Raw genomic sequence first — 16,779 nt, 5'->3', positions numbered from 1 at the left:
AAATATATAAATGTTATAAAATCGTTTATTAATACGCGATATTAATAAACGGTGTAAATAATCAAACAAATATGTAAATTGAGATTATGGTATAATGAAAATGAATCTGTAGAAAGACATGAAATAAATATATCCTAATCCTAAAAAGAATTATAGATGAAAAGAAGATGAAAAAAGATGACATTTTATTTATAAATATTATAATTTAAATTTTCAGTTCGTAGCCAATAGAATCAAAGATGAAATCAATCCTTTTGAAATTTTATTCGAAAAGACCGAATTTCAAACGAATCTCACAGATGAGCGTTGGGAACCGTCTGGTTTCACATCGGTTTTATGGTGAGAACGGAGAATGCTGGGTATGGGAAACATCGATGATTCCCAGGCGATGGTAGCAACGTTTCTCTCGCACATACGACGTGAACGGCGAATGTAAACGCGTCGCACGTGTATGTATATTTTAGAAGACCGGCTTGTCCGGTTGTAGCATGAGACAAATGTATAATGCGGAAATTGCAAGTTCGTATCGATCGTCGCCGAATCGTTCGCGTTATATCTTGTAGATTTGGAAAAAAAATTACAGAAAAAATAATAATATAAGCATTTTATTATGCTCTCAAATATTGTCCATAAAATGCTGGAGTATGCAATTAAGATAGAAATTCTATTTACTCTAAATGTTTTAAATATAGATTGTATTAAATATAGAATTGCGTAGCAAACATGTAAAAATAATAAAGATCAAATTGCGAATTAAATTTGTGCAGTTTATAAATTTTGTCATTGATGAAATGCAATTCCATCAATCAGATGGAAAATTTGTCTCGTCTCGATTGTCTTTGATTAGTAGTGGCACGTTATCACTGCATCAAAATTAATTACTATCGAGTCATTAATCACATCTTCATTTATGAACCGGTTGACGATGAATAATGAGCCAGGAAAACCATTTTCGTATACATTCGCGCGTTAAACTAACGAGACTAGGTTAATTATTAATTTTAAGCTTTCTTCCAAGATTAGAAAACTTTTTTACTTTTATATACAAGAAATTCGAGTCTCAATTTTCAACTTTTTATAACGGAAAAGATTATAATAAATTAATATAATAATAAATTAAATAATAAATTAATTTTTATTATCAATTAAATAATTAATTATGATAAAAAAAGTCATGATATGTATGACTGCTAGATGTACCTTGTCAGATACATTCATATACACATGCTTTAATTTCTTATAATTTCTAGAATCTATTATGTTGGCGAAATAAAATTGCAAATACTTTTATCATTTAATTTTGTTCGAATTTTTCTTTATAGATTTTTCATATGAGAATTTCTGAATTTTATATATATATATTGTGACGTGACGCTTTTTAAGCTCCGTCACGATTTCCCTGCCGAGGGAAAACAACGTGCGCGGGGTAGTCTCCTCTCGCGCCTGAGAGGAGACTACCGCTACTTATTATTCAAATGTTTAGTCCTATTTTTTAGCGAAATTTAAGACCCGCGATTCGAATACGGCTACTGTGCGTGCGTGCAAGATCGACAAGTTGTAAAGGAAGCTACCGCTAGATATCGAGGATACCGAAGATACCGAGGATACCGAGGATACCGAGGATACCACAGGAATAAGGTCAAGTAGTAAGATCCCGCGCCACCGCGCTTTATAATGTAATAGGAGATTGAATCTGCATTATTTCAGATTGTAAAAGAAACGGCAGCAAATCCCGACGACGGTGATGAAGGCAACTGTCCAGGCAGCTGACTGGAAAAACGGAAATCTCGGAAGGAGACACGGAGACGGCCTGGCCAGCCGGCCGCGTCCCCGAGAATCGGCATCACGAATTACCGTCGTTTACAAGTACTGGGCCCCTGTGTAAGGGCAACGCCGTACAACAGCAGCAACGTTCGAGGGGGCGGAGAATCAATCCCGTTTCCCCGAAATCGACAAGATGCGCGGAAGATCGGCGCGGGATTCGAGGGCCTTACGAGCACAGACGAAGATCGTCACTGTATGGTGAGCTAGTGACCAGTGCACAGCAACCAGAATCCGGAAGAGACGACCCTGAGGGAGCCGCCACCAACACTAATTGTAAGCCGTCGCACAGGTAGCCGACTAGAAAAATTACTCCGGGATCAGCTGGTGTCATCGTATCGAGATACCGTCACCGGGCGGCTATCGTACCGTAAAGAAAAATTACCGAGAAGTTGAAAACTTGTACCGTAATTATCGGACGCCAGCTGTCACCGGGGTCGCGGAATTGTCCCTCTCAGGGGTGTTCGTACCGACAGTCCGTAGTATTATGTATCGTTTCCGTACCGTTTAGAATTGTATCGTTTCTGTAACATTTTTCTGGTATCGATACTCCGAGCGTGACGCGGCGATTTTTGATCGAGTATATCGCATACCGGAAGGCGGGATTTGAGCGAGTAATTTCTTCGCGAGCGTGTGTTACCGGAATTAAGAGAACGGCTCTGCAAGAATATTGTTCTACGCGAAATCTCCGCCGAAAAGTATTTAACGTACCGCTTGTTCGAAATTTCCGTTACGCGGACGTCGTGCTATTGTTAACGAAACAAAAGGTCGTGCTGCGACCGTTACATCGGGTAAACAATTTCTGTCTATCTCCTTGGCACTACCGTTAAAGAAAGCTTTTGTTTTCCATCAAGACTTTGTCGAAAGTCACCGTTAATTGCCGTAAGAAAAGGTTCGATTCGAGTTATATCGAACTTTTATAAAATACGGATACCGTCTATTTCGGATTAAAATTCTGTCTATTTCTTAGTGGTCTATTGTTCGCTACCGTTAATTATTGTTGAGCGTAAAAGTTACCGTCACAATTGTATGCAAAGTCAGGTTCGATTTATATCGATATTGAGCACGAGGCTCGCGCCTCCAGGAACGTTCGTAAACCATCCGCGTATAAACGTCTGATCATAAAATTCCCGTACACTCTGATTACCGTTAATTGCGTGGATTACCGCCATAAACTAGTTGAGAATTATACCGAAATTTGTTAGCGAGACGAACGTCTTAGCATACGAGCCGAAATCAGACGTAATTCGTTCCCAAGTTTGGTAGAGATTTCGCCGCTAATGTTCACGGCCTTCGATTACCGTCATTATTGAAAGGCTAAACTATTTTTTAATACCGTTTTTTTTTCCTTTTCTTTTATTGCCGACTCAGAGTCAAAATTTTAAGTAGCCTCTCTGAGAGTATTGTATCTGACCTTCGCATCAGCCGTTATAGCGTGTCCATTGTTTCCGCAATTTACAAAATAACCGTTAGATTTTCGAAATTTATCTGCTTTCTTTTATTATTTTATCTTGTACCTCGCGTTCTTGTATATTTACCGGTATATTTACCGAGTTTATCGCTATTATATTAAATTTATCGCTATTAAATTAACTTTATCGCTATTATATTGAATTACCGCTATTATATTGACTTTATCGCTAGTATATTAAATTTTATCCATATTATATTCAAGTCGATTATACTGTTCATGGTGTGTGTATTCTAACATTTCAATATATGTAATTAATTGTGACCAAATAACTGAGTAATCATTTCTCTCTCCTAACGATATTCTAGCGCTCTCTTCCCCTTACGATAAATACTTCGCAAAAAACTCTGCCCCTCTGCCATAAACTGAGCTTGCCGTTACCGTTTCGATATCGTGGCGCGGAAATACCGCGCCTGGCGCCCATATTCTATCTCCTTTTTGTTGGAGAGTCTGTTACCGTATTTTACCGCCATTTTAAGATATCGTACCGCCATTTTGAGATCCCGATACCGCCAATTACCGAACCCGCCAAATTTGCACGCCACCTCCTCGGGAGCGGCGTTCCCGAGGCGGGCGACGGCGTAATATATATATATATAGTTTTATAAGTATTGAAATATCTGAATATTTCCGTTTCAAAAACAAATTATTCCAAGTTGTATTTTATGTGATTAATTATGCTATAACTTCTATATTTTTTGTTCAATAGATTTCTATATTATTTACGAATCACAATATTATATTGGCTCGGTTACATGTCTGTCATCTCTGCTCTACAATGTTAATTCTGTATTTAATATTTTGTAGAAAAATGAGCAGTTTGATAAAATTTTTATTTAAAAGTTCATATAAATTTATAAATAAATGTGTTGTGTTGCAGTCAGTATAAGTCTAAGATAGGTATAAAGCATATAATATACAAGGTGAGATACAAAATTCTAGTTACACAGTCGAATGTCTCGTAAACAATACATTTAAGAAAAAAAGTTTCAAAAATTGTAAGGTTGTATTGTAAAAATATCTATTTACAAATCTTATTATTTTGATCTTGGGTGATATCAAGATCAACATAAGATATCTTGAATTTTTTAAATGGAACCATATTTTAAAAAAATATGTTGGGGGTATTTAAAAAATTTTTAATTAATTATTTTGTCCTGATGTTGGCAACTCCACTCAAGGTCAAAATAATAAGATCTGCAAATAGATATTGTTAAACCCTATACAATTTTTATTTGAAATTTTTTCTGATTAAGATCGAAATATTCAATTGTATCCAGCCTTTGGGCTTTGTATAAGATTCTGCTTTTAATTATTAATATAATATATCATTATATCATTATATTATTAATATAACAGGTAATTAATAATCTGTTTTTAACATGTTTTTAAATATGCTTCTAAGTTTATATAATTTCTACAATTTTAGGATATGTGTTCGCGTATTGTGTTCCAAATAACTAAACAACTGATTCTATAGTAAGTTTAATCCTTCTGTTAACTTTAATTTCTGATTTTTTTGTAGTAATTCTAAATTTTTTGTTTAATTAATTTTTATTTTTTGTATTAATCCTACTTATTAATGAAGTAGGAAAGTAAGAATATGTTTTGAAAATATACCATTGAAAGAAATAAAAAATACTGTTTTTTTTAAAAGATATTTAAAACTATTTAATTTTAATAAACCTTATTACCAATGTCTATCCTTTTATATATATTATTATTAATATTCAGACAATATTTATATAGATATCTGTATGTATAATATACTGTATGTATAATTGATATTTATTAGATTTTTGCATGGATATTCATACAATTTTATATATATTCCTTAAGGAATGTATATAAAATTGTATGAATATCCATGCAAAAATCTAATAAATATCAATTATACATACAGTATATTATACATACAGATATCTATATAAATATTGTCTGAATATTAATGTAAATGTCCAATAGATATTGAGGGACATATTCTATGAATATTTATAGAACATTGGATGGATATTTACATAAAAATCTAATAAATGTTCAGTATACATGCAATGGATATCTACAGAAATATCCAGCGGATATTATATGAATATCTACTGAATACTTATGTAGATATCTTATAGATATGAGAGCTCTAATAAATATTTAATATACATATAAAAGACATTGATATAGATATATAATGGATATTAATCTACATATTCCATGAATATATATATGGAACATGGAATGAATATCCATGCAAAAATCTAATAAATATCCATCATACATACAATAAATATTTACAGAAATATTCACTGGATCTTGTATGATATCTATCTAGTGGATATTTATGTGGATATCCTTTGGATATTTATAAGATCTCGAGTGGCGGACATTTGGATATTTAAAGTACGTCTAATAGATATTTTCTATATATTCGTGGATATCCATAATGTCCATTGTGGATATCCATTAGATATATAATAGATATTATTTTCTGTGTGGGTATATATCTGTTTTCGAATTTGTAACTTCTTTTTTTTCTCTTTAAACCTAGTAATGGCTAAATTTCACTTTAAATTTCATTTTGTTTAAGATAGAAATCTAATACAATGACAGAATTGCAACATGTTTTATTTTAATGAAATCTGAACTTCTAAAATTTTCTTTGATTCTTCATACGTGAAACAAAATTTTATTTTATAATAAATAATAATACAATAATAATGAAATCTATAATAGTAAATATGTAATGATAAAAACTTAATTACATCAATAATTTTGACGTATAATATATAATAATATATCGGATGGCAATTAGTAAATGATTTAGTAGTACAATAGTGTAGTTGGCCCAGAAGTGCTAAAAATGCATATATATTTTTTGCAGAAAAAGTATATAAATAAATTTTACAAAAAGATGTGAAATCCTTCCAAAAAAAACCTTACAAAGGTAAAAAAAATACGCCAGGTACATGAAAAATATTCCTTGTATGCAACAAAACGTTTAATAAAAAAATACCCTTATAATAAATAATTTATAAAAATTTTCCCTCAAAAAATATATACAATTTTCTTACAAAGAATCAAAACTAAATATGAAATCAATGATTAATTAGCCAAGTACATTGAAGCAATTGATAGGGATTTGTAATTTGAAATATTTGTCACAAATTCAATCTTGCATTTATATATTAGATTCTCGACAAAATAAAAATGAATTTCAAAATAAGTTCCAAGTAAATTTGGAACTAAAAAAATTAAGACCAAAACAACTTACAAAAACTTGGCGTGCTCGGGTCGTATTATAGTTCACATATTTCTATAATTGAAATTAATTACAGGTATATAATTCGCAAACATTGTAAAATTATAATGTAATGTGACCCGAATACGCCAAGTTTTTGTAAGTTGTTTTGGTCTTAATTTTTTTAGTTCCAAATTTACTTGGAACTTATTTTGAAATTCATTTTTATTTTGTCGAGAATCTAATATATAAATGCAAGATGATTGAATTTGTGACAAATATTTCAAATTACAAATCCCTATCAATTGCTTCAATGTACTTGGCTAATTAATCATTGATTTCATATTTAGTTTTGATTTTTTTTAGGAAAATTGTATATATTTTTTGAGGGAAAATTTTTATAAATTATTTATTATAAGAATATTTTTTTATTATATATATATATATATATATATATATATCTTCTATATATATAAAAATGAATCTCTATTTCCCTTGGTCATCGCATCACACGTGAACGGAGGGAACAATTTCGCTAATTCTTTTTTTGTTGTGTTAATTATTGTCTGGAGAAGGTTCTTATTAAAGAAAAAATTTTGTAAGTTTAGCGGAACATTAGAAACTTTAGGAAAATTAAGGAAAACTTAACGAAAATATTAATTTACCATAACTTAACATAACTGTGAGTTGTTTCATATTTGAAATGAAAGGATAAATTAAGTATTTAACCATCCCATATTTAACCGACCCATCTGTGCTAAACAATATTTGCAGCGCGTATTCTGTCAATCGCTGACAGTTATTTAAAACAACTGACAGTTATGTCTATCAACTGACCGTTATGTTAAATTTATATTTTCGTTAGGTTTTCTTTAATTTTCGTAAATTTTCTAATGTTCCGCGCGCGACGTCGAGAAAGATCGAACGCGCGCGTGACTAAACCGACCGGCGCTCGCAAACCTCGGAGTTCCCGCGCACTCGAGAATAACAACACGGTTTAAAATAACAGAAAACTTTAATAACAGAATAATAACAGCACAACACAGAGAGCATAACGTTGTTAGCAATAAAACCGCGGAACGTTACACGTCCGCTCAGCTTGATAGCTGATCGTTTAACACAGATGGGTCGGTGGATAAATATTTATTTTCCATTAATTATACCAATTCGAATTCAATATTTATAGTAAAGACAGGACAACGTCTGTCGGGTCAGCTAGTATATATATAATAAATAATTATATATGTAGGAAATATTTCTGCGTAACTATATTTATGTCTATGCAGGTAAATGTAATAAATGTCTATGTAAGTATAATTATGGTTGCGCAGTCAAATATGAAAATTTCTACACATCTCTATACACACACACACACACACACACACACACACACACACACATATATATATATACATATAATTATTATTATAGATATAGGAAATATTATATTTCTGTGTAACTATATTTGTGTCTACGTAGGCAAATGTAATAAATGTCTATGTAACTATAATTATGATTGCGCAGTTAAATATGTAAATTTCTACACACACACACACACACATACACACACACACCCACACACACATACACACACACACACACCCACACACACACACACACACACCCACCCACACACACACACACACGCGCACACACCCACACCCACACACACCCACCCACCCACCCACACACACACACACACACCCACACACACACACACACACAATTATAAATTATACAAATATATTCCACAAAATGATAACTGTTTATTCTTTTTATTAATATAATATGTCAAAATATATTATATCTAATCTAAAAATGAGAAAAATTTCACAATCACAGTCCACTTGGCGGTCATTAAGTGTCACAAATCTGGGTTTTTTTTTTAATAATCATTGCACTCGGCGTCGCGACGCTACTACGATAATAAATTTTATTAATATGTCACTTCTCTTCTGTCTTTTTAAACAAGTAACCTTAACGTGTCGCTTCTATTCCTTGTTACACTATTCCGCACTATACTTTAATAAATTTATCTTTCATATATACGTACACATACATATATATATATATATATATATATATATATATATATATATATCATACGTATGTGCGCACATGCACACATATGATTTTGTCACTTAAAGCATTGTACATATCGAAGCAATAATCGTATGCAGCGATGTGAACGCCGCTTGAGGGACAAATTCGCTTTGCGTGTGTGCGTGCGAGCATATGTACGTGAGATACTGGAAATGAAGGAAAACGAAAAATGTCACAATTCTGATATTCGATCATCATTTCTCAGGATTGACTGCACCGATTTTGTTCAAATAGGTCGCAATCGAAAGCATATATTCACATTTTATAATAAAAGTGTCGTTAGATTTTTGATTACGGCTTTAGTTTATTAAATACTTAACCGAATGTTTACTTGACGCGAAATTCCGGATAAGGTACTTGGTAGCGCCGCGTCGAGAGCAGTGACTCTCAACTCAATGCTTGGAACTCAATGCTTGGACTTGTTTTTTATGTACTTGGCGTCGCGATGCTACCGCGTCGCTTGATAAACTGCTTGTTCATTATAACACTGTTACATTCGTCTATGAAAAGAATCACACAACAGGATACATCTCAGCATATATGCAAATCAAAATATGAATATGAAAGAACCTGCTTTGAACTTTAGACATATCATTACTATCGTATAGCTTTTGTGTCACTTCCTGCACACAAAATTCGATGTTTTGTTTATTCACATTGTCATCTTTTATCGAGGACGAAGTAGTGCGACTCTCATTTCAAGTTTACCTATCGTGACTTAAGTTCAAAAGAATTTGATTTGTTTTCTCAATTTTTTAAATTGACCTTCAAATAAAATCTTGTCATTTCGTTATCTATTATTTGTATTGTTCTGTAACTAACGTATTATCTTTTGATATTATGATATTAATTTTTTACCAGAAACAGTTGCGTTTAAACATGAAGAAAACCGCGGTTGTCTCTCTCTCTCTCTCTCTTGGCTTTTTTGAAAGTGAACGTGTGTCACATCGCTCCGTATAAATCATTGTTTGTACTGCGGTTTAAGAGAGCTAATGGGAATATGAGTTTTCACAGTGGTGCTGGGATTGATCCTGAACATTATTGTGCGTTACCTGGTCGAGATGTGCTGATTGATGTGAGAAAAACGTTAATTTTCGTGTGACATTACAACGCGCGGAAGATAGGTGTCGTTCAAGGTCGTGGATGACTCAGCAAACGCGGACGCTAAAGTAACTAATTCGTGGAAGACGCTGGGATTCATCGTTATCGAGATTATCAGTCGGTAATGCGGATATGCTACATCTCGAGTACGCGGAATATCGTTGCTCTGCGTGTAAGAAAGAAATAAAAAACGTTGTGCAGCAGTGTACAACGTGTACGAAAGCTTTCTTTCATCCTGGATGCATTTTCAGGCATAAAATTCTCAAGAGGGATGAATTGGTGAAATGCGAAGGTCCATTTAAAGAAATCGAAAACGAGAGTGATAAGGTTGAAATGAGGAAAACGCCGACGGTGAGCGGGGGTAGAGAAAGATTGGGATCGACAGGATCAACGGGTTCGAGGGGAGCAAGAGTGACTTCATCAGGTGCGAATAAACAGCAAAAGGAGAGGAAAAATTGATTGGTTAGTAAATACAGTGAAGGAAATGGGAGACGAAGTAGCTTATAAGAATGAAATCAAGATGATGATTACGCAGATTATTAGAGAAGAATTGGAAACCTTTAGACGAGAACTTGAAGAAATAAAGAGAAATATACAGGAGAAAACCACAGAAAGAATAGGAAGTTACAGTGAAGCAGTAAAAAATAAGAAGAAAGAAAGCATTTTAATCGTACAACCGAAGAGAGAGCAGGAATGTGAAACTACCAAGAAATTGGTAAAAGAGAAGGTAGATATAAAAAAGCTGGATGTAGGAATAACAAAGTTGAAGAAAGTAAATAAAGGATCGATTATTCTTGGATATGACAGCGAGAGTGAAATGAAAAAGCTGAGGGATACAGTGCATGAGAAGCTAGGTGATGACTTCAAGGTCATAGAACCGAAAGGAATAAAACCGAAAATAAAAATTGTAAATGTTGGAGAAGAAGAAATACAGCTGGATGATGAAGTCTTAATTGATACAATCAAGAAACAAAATAAAATTGAAGAAGAATTCTATATAAAAATAGTGAAAAGGATGGTTAAAGGTAGGAGTGACGATCATTCCCGTGTTGGAGATGGAAAAAAAGAGGCCGGTTCCCTAATACTGGAGATAGATGAAAAGACGCATGAGCTAATGCTGAAAAGAGAGAAAATAAATATCGGATGGAGGAAATGTCCTGTGTTTGATCATTACAGTGTTAAGAGATGTTTTAAATGCTGGGGGTACTACCATATTGCTAAAAATTGTAAGCGAGAAGAAACATGTCATAAATGTGCTGGAAATCACAAAGTAAGTGATTGTAAGGCAACAAAGATGAGATGTGTTAATTGTATGCACAAGATTAAAACGTACAACTTGAAGATAAATGACGAACATGATGCGTTAAGTAGAAAATGTCCGACTTTCATCAGAGCATTGGAGGGGGAGAAAAAGAGAGCTGGCTGGGAGTCTAATAAGTAGCAATCATGGAAGGAATCAATTGTATACACGAATTCGCAGAGTGTAATGGCGCATAAAGATGAAATTCAAGACTATATGAAGAGGATGAATCTTGCAGTCATGGTGTTATCGGAGACTAGATTCATTGTGGAAATTGAAGACAGTGAAGTGAATGCACCGGGATATAGTTTAGTTAGATGCGATGAGGAAAATAGAAACACGGGAGGCGTGATGATTTATATAAGAAATGATATCAAATATGATGTAATAATAAAGGAAAAGATAGTATCAAATTGTTGGTGTGTAGCAGTCGAAATAAGAGATAGTATATATAAAGGCGTAATTATAGTAGTGTATCACTCACCGAGTGCGTCAGACGGCGATTTCTTAAGATTTATAAAGAATGTAGTGGATCTCTTAGTAGCCAAAGATCAATGCATTATGTTAGGTGACTTTAATATAGACTTAATAGCGGACAAAAAGAAAATTTTTCTTTTTAAAGAAAATTTTTATTTAAAAAATAGAAGAAACAAAATATTCTTCCGATTTCCGGAAACAATTATTTGCAAAAATAATTGTATAACAGCTATTCTCTACACAAATTATATATAGTTTTTAAACTCGAGTAAAATTTCTTTGCATATAGAGAGGCCAATTTTTTTTTATATTTATTTATTCTTTGCGCGAAAACATATATACATATAATCTTATCATGATTTTACCTTGTTTATTAACATCTTTCGAGATTATCATTGACGATCAATTGCTTTTTCGGCCTTATCAGGACAAATATTTCAGCAATATCAGGATAAGAACGCAGCAATTTTTTTTTTCCATAGAACTTTGCGTAGAGCGAGAGAGAGAGAGAGAGAGAGAGAGAGATTTTTCATTAGCTTTCTTAGCTATTTTTCCTATACATAATTACTATACATTGTTAAATACATATTCTTTTAACAGTCTCTTAAACGATACTAATCTTTCACATTGCTTTATCTCGGTGGGTAAAGAATTATACATTTTTATTCCTTCGTAGAACAGACTTTTTTGCGCACTTCTAGTTCGACGAAATGTTAATACTATGTCTCCGGCCTGTCTCGTTTGTCTATCACATTCCCTTCCCACTATTTCTATTTTGTTACTTAACGCCACCGATGCCATGTTATTTAAGATTTTAAAAATAAATACACCCACGTTATAATACAATCGTTGCCTTACGGACATAAACTGCAACGCCTGCAGCATATGCTCAACTTTGGTACATCTATTGCATTGCAAAATGACTCTCATGGCACGGTTTTGAGCTACCTGAAATTTATTCACTTGCGTTCCTCCCATCCCGATTAATAGAGTAGCACAGTATTCGAAATGAGGTGCTATGATGGACTTATATACAATACATCTAGTGTACGCTGATACGAAGTTACCTATTCTATTTAAAAAACTAGTCATTTTCCCTATTTTCTTAAGCATATAATCGCAGTGGTCCTTAAATTGTAGTTTATCATCGATAATTACACCAAGGTATTTGATTTTTTCAACGCGTTCTAATTCAATTCCATCGGAGCATCTTAACGTAATATTACCTCTCTGTTCCTTTCTTACACTTCTGACTATCATGTATTTTGTTTTACCCGCATTCATTTTCAATTTATTAACACTCATCCATACTTCTACTATGTTAAATACCATGTTCATTTTCCTCTCTAGTTCCTCACTACCTTCCCCGCTTACTAATGTATCATCCGCAAACATTTTTATATTGCACTCATCCGGACAAGATTCTATTATATCGTTTATATATATTGTAAATAGCAAAGGCCCTAGTACCGATCCTTGTGGGACATCATATTCCGTTTTAAGACATTCTGACCATTGATTGTTAAATTTAACTTGTTGTGTTCTGTTGCTTAGATATGTTCTAAACCATTCTAGTACCCTTCCTTTCATTCCATATTGATCTAATTTTTCTAGCAATTTTGTCCTATTCACCGTTTCGAATGCTCGTTTTAAATCCAGGAATATTACTCCTACCATTTTCCCTTCATTAAATATTAGCTTCCAATCGTCAATGACACTTTGTATCGCTGTTTCACACGAATGGTGTTTTCTAAATCCCGATTGATGTTCAGATATAATATCATTACTATGTAAGTATTCATCTATTTGTTCCTTTATGACTAATTTTAGAATTTTCTCATAAATAGGTAATATATTAATTGGTCTATATTCACTTTCTTGCTTTCTTTGGTTTTTCTATCTTAGGAATCGGTATTATAGTAGATGTTTTCCATCCCTCCGGACATGCACCTTTTATTAATGAATCATTTATAACCTTCAATAGTTCATTCTTTTTCACATGAAAGCTCATTTTTAATATATCACTAGATATTCCCTCATCTGTTCCTTGCTTCCGTGGCAAGGCCATAACAATTTGTTCTAATTTCTGCAAATTTATCGCTTCAAAATTTTCAATTATACCTCTTTACCTTTTTTATACCTTTTTTATAATATAAATAGTTTTTGAACTTTTACTATAATTTTTTCCTATAGATTCTATTATGTCATTAATGCTCTGTATATAAAATATATTAAATTTATTCGCTAAAGTACATTCTTCTACATTTTCTAATATTCCAAAATCTACATTATTAATTTCTTTTGAACCCGTAGCCTCTCCTCTTATGACTTCCTTTAAAGTTTTCCACATTAGTACAGGATCATTTTTATTATTATCTATCATGTTCTCATAAAATTCTTTCTTTTTCTTTCTAATTGTTTTGACTACCGTATTTCTCGCAGCTTTAAACTGTAACCAATCTTGTTCTTTGCCCGTATGTACCGCTCTTGCATATGCTTCGTCCCTTGTATTTGCATCTAATCTTATTTCATCCGTATACCATTTTTTCCCTTCCCATATCTTAGGAATTTTAAACTTTTCAATTTCAACAACAACTTTTTCATTGGTGCTATCCTATCTAACGCCGCTACCATATTCTGAACAAATTTCTCTGCTCTTTCGTTTACCTCTAAATTAACTCTACTATCTAATCCTTCCTCTACTGCATATAAAAATTCATCTATCTGAAATTTATTGTAATCTCTACTAATAAATTCTCTATATTTTCCTTTAATATTACTTCTCTCTCTATTGAGCTCAACGCTTACCCATAAATGATCTGTTATCCTTGGATTATCATATACACAGCTTACCTTAGTATTTGCGAAAACTAAATCTATCAAAGTTTGACTATTTTTTGTAATCCTCGTCGGTTTGTCTACGTATTGTTTCATACCCAAACACAACATCTCATTTACTAACTTTTTTGCATAAAACATGTCCGCTATTAAGTCTATATTAAAGTCACCTAACATAATGCATTGACCTTTGGCTACTAAGAGATCCACTACATCCTTTATAAATCTTAAGAAATCGCCGTCTGACGCACTCGGTGAATGATACACTACTATAATTACGCCTTTATATATACTATCTCTTATTTCGACTGCTACACACCAACAATTTGATACTATCTTTTCCTTTATTATTACATCATATTTGATATCATTTCTTATATAAATCATCACGCCTCCCGTGTTTCTATTTTCCCCATCGCATCTAACTAAACTATATCCCGGTGCATTCACTTCACTGTCTTCAATTTCCACTTCAATGAATCTAGTCTCCGATAACGCCATGACTGCAAGATTCATCCTCTTCATATAGTCTTGAATTTCATCTTTATGCGCCATTACACTCTGCGAATTCGTGTATACAATTGATTCCTTCCATGATTGCTACTTATTAGACTCCCAGCCAGCTCTCTTTTTCTCCCCCTCCAATGCTCTGATGAAAGTCGGACATTTTCTACTTAACGCATCATGTTCGTCATTTATCTTCAAGTTGTACGTTTTAATCTTGTGCATACAATTAACACATCTCATCTTTGTTGCCTTACAATCACTTACTTTGTGATTTCTAGCACATTTATGACATGTTTCTTCTCGCTTACAATTTTTAGCAATATGGTAGTACCCTCAGCATTTAAAAAGAAAAATTTTCTTTTTAAAGAAAATTTTTATTTAAAAAATAGAAGAAACAAAATATTCTTCCAACTTCCGGAAACAATTATTTGCAAAAATAATTGTATAACAGCTATTCTCTACACAAATTATATATAGTTTTTAAACTCGAGTAAATTTTCTTTTTAAAGAAAATTTTTATTATGAAATATAAAAATCCTTAATATGAGAAATCTTGGTAATTATGTACTTCACGGACGACTTCACCGATTTCAATGATCTCTACATATGTTGTCAAGCTCACTCTCCTCAGTAAGTCAAAAGGTTTTAAGTGTCGCTATTTATTAAAAAGTTTAATGAATATAATATGGTTTTGCGACAGCATGTACAAGAAGTTATATTTCATGGAATATATGTTAAATATATATATAGAAGATCATCATTAAATGTAAAGTAAATTTTGTTTTGTGTTGCAAAGTACATGCTTGAAGACAGTGTATTCTTTGTATTTTAAAATTACAATTTAGTTTAAATCAAAATAGGTTTGGATTAAGTTATATCTTCCTGAAGTGGAACCGCTCCAAAAGGGGAGTGTAGTCACGCATATACTTTACATGGTAAAATGAGAAGTTCACATGGATTTGCAACTTTTCACGCGAAGCATGGTTTATCTCAAACCAAATTTGCTACGATTTGACCGTTGCTACGGTCATCAATATTTCAAACAATTTCATCGAAATTAATAAATCACGAGACACAAAACACAAAATATAAAAGAAAAATTTAATTTAGTCTAATATTTATCACATGCACGCCTTTATTATGCTTGTTCAGCGAAAATATTGTAAATTCTATAAAATATTATATATTTTTTATGTGATTCAAGGTTCTAATGCACGCGTGCGTGCGTGCGTGCGTACGTACGTGCGTGCGTGCGTGCATGTGTGTGTGTGTGTGTGTGTGTGTGTGTGTGTGTGTGTGTGTGTGTTAGCTCGACGTATACTTAAACCGACAAAAAAAATTTGTTTTTCACGAGACTCTGTATCTCTCAGAGTTGAATTTGAGAGAAGCGATTAAAATCGCCGAATCCGTAGACGAGCATAAGTTCTTTGGAGACATTTTTTTTTGGCAAAATAAGTTATATAGACATTGGCGCATTGTCACTTTCATTTCATTAAAATACTTGTTTTTATTTACATTTATGGATATCTGGGGCCGGAAAACGATGTCAAACACGTATACATTTACGAAAAGATTATATAATATATAGAAAGTGATGACTTTCTTAAAGTAAATTACATGTATATATATATATATATATATATATATATATATATGTATATACAGTATGTGTGAATTAACGTGGCCCGTAGTGATTTATTGCGAAGTTAATGGGTTTAGAAGAAAATAGTCCAAACAAAAATTGTATGGTTACAAGGGGGACATAATATAATGAAACTTGTTCAGTTACAGATGGCGCCACTTTTGAGATATCTTGATGGAAGCCATTTTTGTAAATGGAAGTTGATTTTTTTTTCTAATAAAAGTTGTAACAGATATTGAAACGAATACAATGGTTTTTGTATTTTTTTACTCGGATCATTTTTGACCGAG

The sequence above is a fragment of the Camponotus floridanus genome, unplaced genomic scaffold (assembly GCF_003227725.1).
Source record: "Camponotus floridanus strain SB8 unplaced genomic scaffold, Cflo_v7.5 scaffold271, whole genome shotgun sequence".
NCBI classification, from domain to species: domain Eukaryota; kingdom Metazoa; phylum Arthropoda; class Insecta; order Hymenoptera; family Formicidae; genus Camponotus; species Camponotus floridanus.
Note: the sequence above shows the minus strand (reverse complement) of the source record.